Source organism: Orycteropus afer, unplaced genomic scaffold (genome assembly GCF_000298275.1).
Source record: "Orycteropus afer afer isolate SDZICR_OR568_19922 unplaced genomic scaffold, OryAfe1.0 scaffold00051, whole genome shotgun sequence".
Taxonomy (NCBI): Eukaryota; Metazoa; Chordata; class Mammalia; order Tubulidentata; family Orycteropodidae; genus Orycteropus; species Orycteropus afer.
In genome coordinates, this window is record NW_006921638.1 from 948697 (window position 1) to 959674 (window position 10978).

Here is a 10978-nt window from a genome sequence, read left to right on the forward strand (position 1 = left end):
GCCAGCCTTCTGGTTAGCAGTCAAGTGCCTTAGGCACTATGCTACCAGAGCTCCTCTCTTCAACCTAGGAACTGATTTTTCTCTGCTTCAGGATAAGGATGAGTTTTTAAACTTGCTACTACATTTTAACAGGGATTTCTGCAATTTTTCATATCCTTTGGGTTAATTCAGGAAGCCTCCTGAGATATTTTTTGGCCAAAACCCACTAATTTTGGTGATTAGCAAACTGAGACACAGAGAGGTTAAATGAATAACAATAGGTTTTCACTAAGAAAAGAGGCAATGACTTCTTCCACTGACATATGCCATCTCATCAATATAGAAGCAGATTTGAGCCAGGTTCTCTTCTCTTGCCACTCTATATTTTCTGATACCCTAATTAGTAAAATTCATAAATAAATATGTTAGGGAGTAGTACTTATTTTCCTTCCCTAAAGCATCCACAAGGGTTAGAATCACCATTAAAAACAACAACAACAACAAAAACAGTTGCCTTTGAGTCAAATTTGACTCACGCTGACCCCACATGTTGCAGAGTGGAACTGTGCTTCACAAGGTTTGCAAGGCTGTGACTTTGGAAACAACCAGGACTTTCTTCTGAAAGCACCTCTGCGTGGGTTCAAACTGCCAATCTTTCTGTTGGCAGTCAAGTACTTGATCATTTGTATGATCCAGGGACTCCTAGTACCACCGTTACCAAAAAACAAAATCCATTGAGTCGATTATGACTCATAGAGACCCTCATGGCCATAAATCTCTACAGACATAGATTGAGTCATCTTTCTCCTACAGAGCAGCTGGTGGGTTTGAACTGCTGACCTTCTAGTTAGTAGACAAATATCTTACCTACTATGCCACCAGAGGTAGTACTACCATTAGATAATGTAAAATGCAATTCTTCTACCGCTCCTTTTAAAAGTTACTTCTCTTCTGTGGCTTTGTGTGATATGACTCCATTCAGTTCGCTCTTCATATTTCAAATAAAATCAGGTGATTATGAGAAAAGAACTTATGGAAATTGAAACTGTTTTATGTTGTTTTGATGCAAAGAAAAAAAGTACTACTCCATAACATATTCATTTATGAATGTCACTAGTTACAGCTGAAACACAGAAGTGCAGAAGCAGATGGTGTTGCTGAATAAAATGCTAGAAATGCTAGAAATCATTTTTAATTTTTAGAGCTGGAGGAGACCAAGAAGTTAATTTCATCTAACCTCTGGTTCTATAGATGAAGAAACTGAGACCCATAAGAGATACTTAAAGATTTGCCCTAAATTTCATTATTATTTAATAAAATTTTTGGAGTGGAAATAATATAAACTAAAAACACTGATGCACTGCTTGTGAGCATTATTATTAATTGATTGCACAAAAAAGTGTAACATAGATTGCACAAAAAAGTGTAACATAGAGAACAGAAACCTAGATATGAATCCCAACTTGGCTACCAATCATATTACAACTTCTCTGAGTCTTAGTTTCCTCATTTGTAAGTTTTTAAAAAATTATCTCTCTTGAAGTATTCTGGGGAGGACTAAATGAAATTCTATAGGTAAGGGCTTAGCACAGTGTAGGGCACTTGGTAAGTAAAATAAATGATAGTTATTATTAATATAGAAGCTCTAGTGGCATAGTGCCTAAGACATTTGACTGCTAACCAGAAGCCTGACCGTTTAAAACAACTGGCCACTCCTTGGAAGGAAGACTGGGCAATCTAGTTCTGTAGAGATACTGCCTTGGAAATCCAAGGAGGAGTCTCTATGAGTCGGAACCCACTTGGTGGCAGTGAGAGTTTATTATTAATATTATGTGAGTTGTTGCAGAGAACACCAGCAAGCCCAGTAGGCTGGAGCACATCTCTGAGCAATGGAATTCATGAAACATTAATTGAGTATCTAATGTGTGCCATGCAGTGTTTGACACTGGGGAGAGGAAAGTAAATAATTCAGAATAATTGCTCTTGATGTTTATACTTATTAAAGACAATGATACCTGATCTGAATAGCTTAAGAATGTTGGGGAGAGAATAGCCTACGCCTTAGAAACAGTATGCTTAAAGGTCTAGCAAAAGAGAGCAATGCTTCATTAGTCTGGTCTGGTTCTGCACTTCTCAGGATCACTTCTCACCACCCTCACCCTCAGCATGTGGGAACAACAATGCAGATGTTAGTCCAGTGGTTTCACCCTGGCTGAGGTCAGAATCACATGGGAATCTTAAAAAAAAAAAAAAAAAAAAGCAGTGTGTTCCTGAAATTCAAGTTATTCATCCAATACTTACTGAGTACTTACTATACTGAAAGCACACTGTTCTGGGCACTGGGAATACAGAGCAAACTAGAAGAGCTTTGTTCTCATGGAGCTTACTTTCTAGTGGGGTGAGATGGGCAATAAACCAGTAAATAAATAGATAAACAAGAAGTATCAGCTGGCAGAAATATCAGTGTTATGCAGAGTATTGAAACATGGAAACATGATGAATGATTAAGTGAGTACTTTAAATGGAGTATCTGGGAAAGGCCTCTCAGTAGGTGGCATTTAATGGAGTTGGAATGAGTGAAGGAGCCCATCGTGTGGTGACCAGAGGGAAGAGCGTTGCCCTGAACCTAATTTACATCTTGCCCCATCCCATGTCTGTTTCCTCCCTCTAGGCTCCTTTTGTCTTCTTATCTGATCTTGCTCTCTTAATTGGACCTCCCATTTATTGGAATCTTTGGCTCAAGACTTTTCAACTTTATTCCAGGTTCATGACTTGGGTTCTCCTCCTTGGCAGGGTCTTTGTTATGATAGCATTCTTAGAAACAGAATTTCAGCTTTGTTTAGGAAACTCCTGGGATCTGCTCCTAGCAGATGCCCTTATTAGACATGATCCACTACCTTAGGCTCCAGATCCTTACCATATCTGGACAGCATTCCTGAAACTGCAGACAGGATGCATCTAGAGGAGAGGCAGGACGTGAGGCTGGGAAATTGGCCTAGATCTTTGTTGTCAAAAGCGTTGGATTCAGGTTCAGTATGACGGGAGACACGGTTATATTACGCAGCGCAAATGGAGACATGGGCTTTGTACAGGAGTGAGAGTTAAAGCTTTGGATAGATTAGTTTCTCTGCAAATTCAGAACCAAAGTTGTCTGCTGAGAGTGAACAGAGGAAGGATGTTGGAGCATGGTGAAGTTTGGAATTTCTAATGAAAGTAATGAAACATGTAAAAAGATTATTGAGTGGTGTTAAGGGAGGTCTGCTTGAGATTAGAAGCCATGTATTTGTGGATTTAGGCATCCCTGGTTGGAGCAGACAGTCAAGTGCTTGGCTGCTAACCAACAATTTGGAGGTTCAAGTCTACCCAGAGATGCCTTGCAAGAAAGTCCTGGTGATATACTTCCAAAAAGCCAGCCGTTGAAAACCCTATGGAGCCATTCTGTTCTGACACACATGGGTTTTCTATGAGTCAGAATCAACTCTATAGCAACTGGTATTTATGGGTTTACACTCATGGGAATGGAGAAAAATATCTTGCAAATTTTAAATTCAGAGCAGCTCACTTTGTTACATTTGCTTCTAGCCTGGGTATAGGAGCAGAAGCAAATTGTCAAAATATTCAGGGTTGATTATTTTCAAGTTAATATTGTTACTAGGGTCCTGAGACCCTGAGCAGGGATCCTTGCCTTCTACTAACAAAGAATTGAAGTATAGAGACAAAACGTCCCCACGAACCAAAGTTTATTAAAGAGAAAGGAGGGGGAAGACTTGCGAGAGGGAGATAGAGTGGGGCTTTTGCCTATGCTAGCCTCGAATCGCTCACCAAACAAAGAATTTCTTAGGGTTTATAAAAGGTTTTAGGCAGACAGGAATAAGGCATCATCTTTATTCGTAAAATGGGCGGGAATTTCTGGGCAAAACGTGGGTTTATGAAAATCAGGTGTGCACACAAGAACTGGCCAAGATGAATTCCATAAAGGCATGCAGGGTCAAACCTGGACCCTGGTTTGAGTCCTGACAAGAGATTCCTGTTCTTGACTGCCTCTAGGGGAAGGTTACTTCGTCAGTCAAATTGAATTTTACTGCACATTCTCTGCACCTGGTGAGGTACTTGAAGGACAAATCAGGTTTATCAGCATTTTACAAGGGTCAAGCTTGTGGGGACTTTGATATGTAACTTACTTTGCTTAAAGGTTTGGCTTGTTAATCACAAGCAGTTCTCTGTCACCAGCAGCAATGTGGTGGTCTACCACATAAATATTCCAGGAATACTGAGTGAGAGGCTGGTGGATTCAGCCAGTCCTACCTGTCTCAATACTACTAGGAGAGGAGGCAAGCTGAGTGTGCTGACAAGAAGGTAGTAGAAGTGATGTTACTGGAGGTTTAGGTGGAAGACAGAATGGGCAAAATCTTGATGAGTACAAATAGGGAGAGAGGAAGGAGGTTGAGGAATTAATCGGAGGTCTTGGCTCAGAGAGCATACAAGTGTTTGCGTAAGTATAAAGTCTGTGATTAGAGTGTGAGACACTGGGATTTTCAATTTCTGAGGTGTAGCAGTTCTGAGGTTTCTGTTATTGTTGTTGTTAGGCACCATTGAGATTGCTTCGACTCATAGTGACCCTATGTACAACAGAAAAAACACTACCCAGTTATGTGCCATCCTCACAATTCTTGCTAAGTCTGAGCCTATCATTGCAGCCACTGTGTCAATCCATCTTGGTGAGGGTCTTCTCCCTTTTTTGCTGACTCTCCACTTTACCAAGCATGACATCCTTCTCCAGGAAACAGTCCCTTCTGACAACATGACCAAAGTAGGTGAGACAAAGTCTGGCCATTCTTGCTTCCAAGAAACATTCGGCTGCACTTCTTCTAGGACAGATTTGTTTGTTTTTCTGGCAGTCCATGATATTTTCAGTATTCTTCGCCAACGCCACAACTCAAAAGCATTGACTCTTCTTCAGTCTTCCTTATTCATTGTCTAGCTCTCACATGCATGTGAGGTGATTGAAAATATCATGGCTTGGGTAAGGTGCACCTTAGTCTTCCAAGTGACCTTTGCTTTTCAACACTTTAAAGAAGTCTTTTGCAGCAAATTTGCACAGTGCAATATGATGTCTGATTTCTTGATTGCTGCTTCCATGGATGTTGATTGTGGATTCAAGTAATTTGAAATCTTTAACAACTTTATCTTTTCTCCATTTATCATGATGCTGCTTATTGGTCCAGTTGTGAGGATTTCCATTTTCTTTATGTTGAGGTGTAATCCATACTGCAGACTGTAATATTTAACCTTGATCAGTAAGTGCTTCAAGTCATCTTCACTTTCAGCAAGAAAGTTGTGGCATCTGCATATCACAGGTTGTTTATTAGTCTTCATCCAAACTTGATGCTCTATTCTTCTTCATATAGTCCAGCTTCTTGGATTATTTGCTTAGCATATAGATTGAACAGGTATGGTGAAAGGACATAACCCTGACACACACCCTTCCTGATTTTAAACCATTCCCCTGTTCTGTTTGAACAATAGCCTCCTGTTGCATGTACAGGTTCCTCATGAGCACAATTAAGTGTTCTGAAATATCTATTCTTCTCAACATTATCCATAATTTGTTATGATCCACATAGTTGAATGCTTTTGCATAGTCAATAAAACACAAGTAAACATCTTTCTGGTATTCTTTGCTTTGAGCCAAGATCCATCTGACATCAGCAATGATATCTCTCATTCCATATCCTCTTCTGAATCCAGCTTGCATTTCTGGAAGTTCTCTGTCAATATACTGCTGCAACTGTTTTTGAATTATCTTCAGCAAGATTTTACTTGCATGTCATATTAGTGACATTGTTCAATAACTTCCATATTCCATGGGGTCATGTTTCTTTGGATTGGGTACAAATACAGGTCTCCTTCCATTAGTTGACCAGGTAGCTGTCTCCCAAATTACTTGGCATAGACAAGTAAGTACCTCCAGGGCAGCATCCATTTGTTGAAACATCTCAATGGGTGTTCTGTCAATTTCTGAAGATTTATTTTTTGCCAATTCCTTTAGTGCAGCTTCAACTTCTTCCTTCAGTGCCGTTGGTTCTTGATCATATGCTAGCTCCTGAAATAAATGAACACTGACCAATTCTTTTTTATAAAATGACTCTGTATATTCCATCTGCTTTTGATGTTTCCTGTATCATTGAATGTTTTACCCATAGAATCTTTTAATATTGCAATTCAAGGCTTGAATTCTTTCTTCAGTTCTTTCAGCTTGAGAAATGAAAGCATGTTCTTCCATTTTGGTTTTCTAACTCCATGTCTGCCAAAAAGACAAGGAGGCCACATATTCTGACCTCCTCTAACCTTACAAGAGGAAGACAGGATTACCAGCAGTAACCCAAGGCCTATTACTGCAAGGCCAGACATGCTGCCTCCCTCCAGCCCTTTCACCAATCGTTCCTCCCAAAGCACCCACCACCTCTCTCCTGGGTTCGATAATTCGCTGCAGTGGCCACACAGAACTCACAGATTATGGGGCTTATTAGGGAAGCACCACAGGCTACAATTCAAGTTCAGGAAAAATGCTCAGTCTCTCTCCCAGACCACCATCCCTCAGCCAACAGTCTCTCACAGTCTCTTTCCCAGCAGTGCTGGTCCCTCGGTGTCTCACTCAGCAATACGTGTCTCTTGCATCTCTTTCCCAGCAACGTGTGTCTCAGGAGCCTGGGTCTCTTTAGCACGTCTTCCTCAACCAGCAGTCAGAGAGAGTTCTACCTCTAGGAGGCCTCCTTTTGAGCCCAGCAGAGTGGTCAAACTAGCCAGTCATAGCATCAGAACTCTAGGCACTTGAGAGAGTGGGAACCTCCCAGAACATTGTTTCATGCCACTCCCAACAGAAATACTCCAGGTGGACAACTTTAGCAATCAGGAGCTCCTCAGTTGCTCATAGCAAATCCCACCTTGGAGTTTACAAAGACTTATGGGTAGAAAAGCCGCACTAAGTAATTTACTACACCGCAATGTCTTAGCACATTTCATTATAATAATTGACTTTGTCTTTTTGAGCTGCTCTTTGAAAATCTTTTGTTCAGCTCTTATCTTGTCATTTCTACAATTTGCTTTAGCTACTCTCTGTTCAAGGGCAAATTTCAGAGTCTCTTCTGACACTCATTGTGGTCTTTTTTTCCTTTCCTATGTTTTTAGTGACCTTTTGCTTTCTTTTTGTGTGATGTTTTTGATGTCATTGAACAACTCCCCTGGTCTTTGGTGTTCAATATGTCTAATCTATTCTTCACATGATCTCTAAATTCAGGTGGGACATAGTCAAGGTCGTATTTTGGCTCTTGTGGAGTTGCTTTAATATTCTTCAGCTTCAACTTTAAATTGCATATGAGCAAATGATGGCTTATTCCACAGTAAGCTCCTGGTCTAGAGATCATCATAGTTACTGAATCTTAGATTAAGACAGACTAGGTCAGAGAATATGATGATCCACTTTTGAAAAAATTGACTAATGAAAACCTCATGAACACAGGAATATTATCTGACATAGTGCTGTAAGATAAGTCCCTCAGATTGGAAGGCACTGAAAATACAACTGAGGTAGAGTTGCCTTTCCCAATTAGATTAGACCTTAATGAGATGGGTTGAGTAAAGCTTTCAGGACTTTCATTTGCTGATGTGCTTTGACTCAAAATGAGAAGAAACAGCTGAAGTATCCCTTAGTAATCAGAATGTGAAATGTGTGAAGTATGAGTTTAGGAAAATTGAGAGTCATCAAAAATGAAATAGAACACATAAAGATTGATATACTAGACACTAGCAAGCTGAAATGGACTGGTATTAGCCATTTTTAATTGGACAAACACATGGTCTATTATGCGAAGAATCACAAATTGAAGAGGAATGGTATCACATACATTGTCAAAAAGAACATTTCAAGATCTATCCTGAAGTACAACACTGTCAGGGATAGGATAAAATCTATATGCCTATAAAGCAGACCAGTTAATATGAATATTATTTGTATTTATGCACCAACTACTAATGCCAAAGATGAAGAAATTGATGATTTTTGCCAACTTTTGCAATCTGAAATTGATGAAACATGCACTCAAGTAGCATTGATAATTACTGGTGTTTGGAGTGTGAAAGTTGGAAATAATGAAGAAGAATTGGTAGCTGAAAAATATGGCCTTGGTGATAGAAATGGCACCAGAGATTACATGATAGAATTTTACAAGACCAATGACTTATTCATCACAAATACCTATTTTCAACAATACAAAAGACAAGTATAATGTGACCTCAGTGGACAGAATGCACAGGAATCAAATTGATTTCATCTGTGGCAAGACTTGGTGGAGAAGCTCAGTATCATCAACCAGAATAAGGCCAGAGGCCAAACGTGGAGCAGATCATCAATTGCTCATATGCAAGTTGAAGTTGAAGTTGAAGAAAATTAAAGCAAGTCCACAAGAGCCAAATTTTCATTTAGAGTATATCCCATCTGAATTTAGAGAACATCTGAAAAATAGATTTGATGCATTGAACACCAGTGACCAAAGACAAGTTGTGGGATGACATCAAGGATATGATACATGAAGAAAGTAAACAGTCATTAAAAAGACAGGAAAGAAAGAAAAGACCACAATGGGTGTCAGAATTCTGAGACTCTGAAACCTACTTTTGAAGGTAGAGTAGCTAAAGCAAATGGAAGAAATGATGAAGTAAAAGAGCTGAACGAAGATTTCAAAGGGCAGCTCCAGAAGACTAAGTAAAATGTTATAATAAAATGTGCAAAGACCTGGAGTTAGAAAACTGAAAGGGAAGAACACACTTGGCATTTGTTAAGCTGAAAGAACTGAAGGAAAAATTCAAGACCCGAGTTGCAGTATTGCAGTGGTTAAGGCATTAAGCTGCCAACCAAATGGAGCACTTAAAATCTACCAGCTGTTCCCAAGGAGAAAAATGAGGCAATCTGCTTCCATAAAGATTTACAGCCTTGGAAACCCTATGGGGAATTTCTTCTCTGCCCTATAAGTTTGCTATGAGTTGGAATTGACTCAATGGCAGTGAGTTTGATTTAGTTTTTGGTTTGTGGGCAAAATAGTGAATGACACAGCATCAAAAGAACATGGAAGTAATACACAGAGTTACTGTACCAAAAATAATTGGTCTATGCTTGTGGTTCAATGAATTGCTTAAAATGACTCTTCTAGACTTGTCCTCTGTTTTGTGATGAACTGTGAATCCTAGCCTCTATACCTATAATTATAGTGCCATTTTGGGGTGAGTTGTTCAGAGGTTAAGGCATTATTAGGCTGCTGAGCAAAAGGTCAGTGGTTTGAACCTACCAGCTTCTCTATTGAAGAACGATGAGGCAGTCTGCTTCTATAAAAATTTTATAGCCTTGGAAACCCAGTGGGAGTCCTTATGAGTCAGAATCTTCTTGATGGCAGTGAATTTTTGTCTGTTATGTTAATCAGGCAGGATTAGCATGGGATGTATCTTGAGTCCTACCTTACTAGAGGATGTGACTCAAGTCATCACTATTACTTTGCTTGAGGATATGGTGTGCATCCATATATATGAGTGCTCTGGCAAAGTTCTCTCTCTTGCTCTTGTTTGTCATTATCTGACTTCTGATTCCTGGGACTTGAGCTAGCAGTCTGTCATCTGACATAATTCACCAGCTTCTGCAGCCTTGGGAGCCAGCAGCCTGTCATTTGACCTGCTAAGTTGGGTTTGTCAGCCCCTGCAACCATGTGAGTGAGGAAATCCTCGACTGCTGCCCTACCCGTGGATTTGGGACTTGCCAGGCTCCACAACCACATGAGCCATTTCCTTGGTGGTTCACAAGTTCTGTGAGGTGTTTCAATGAATTATCAAACCCAGCAGAGAAACAGAGAATGCCATGGAAAGAATGGTTGGTGTTGGAATGGTATAAAGTTTGGTGGGTGGAGACATGTCTGACCTGTGCCTCATAGGAATAAGCCTTTGGCTACTGATGCTGTTAATGATTCCCTCTCTCCCTTGCAAAATTAGAGGAAATTAGATGTCTCCTCCATGCACTTTAGCAATGTTTAATCATTTCAGAAAGTAGCATATGATCAAGAACCAAGAGTATTTAAGGAAGAAGCTCAAGCTTCACTGAAAGCATTGGCAAAAAACAAGTCCCCCAAAATGGATGGAATGCAAATTGAGATGTTTCAACAAACAGATGCAATACTGATATATGCCAAGAAATTTAGAAGTCAGCTACTTACCAAACTGACTAGAAGAGATCCATATTTGGACCCATTCCAGAGAAAGATGATCCAATAGAATGTAGAAATTTTTATCAAACAATATATTAATATCACATGTAAGTAATTTTTTTCTGAAGATAATTCAAAAAGGGTTGTAGCAGTGTGTTGACAAGTAATTGCCAGAAATTCAAACTAGATTTAGAAGAGAGTGTGAAATGCAGATATCATTGCTGATGTCAGATGCATCTTGACTGAAAACAGAGGCTATTAGAAACATGTTTACCTATGCTTCACTGACTATGAAAGGAATTTGAATGTGTGAATCATAACAAATTATGAATTATATTGAGAAGAACGGGAATTCTCGAACACTTAATTGTGCTCATGGGAACCTGTACAGAGACCAAGAGGCAGCTGTTCTAACAGATACGGGGTTCTGCCAGGTTTAAAATCAGGAAAGGTGTGCGTAAAGATTGTATCCTTTCACCATATTATTCAATCTGTATGCTGAGCAAATAATCCAACAAACTGGACCATATGAAGAAGAACATAGCAACAGGAAAAAGACTTATTAACAACCTGCAATATACAAATGACATAACCTTGCTTACTGAAAGTGAGTAAGACTTGAAGCATTTACTGATGAAGATCAAAGACTACAGCCTTCAGTATGGATTACACCTCAACATAAGACAAAATCCTCACAACTGGGCTAATAAACAACATTATGATAAATGGAGAAAAGATTGAAGTTGCCAAGGATT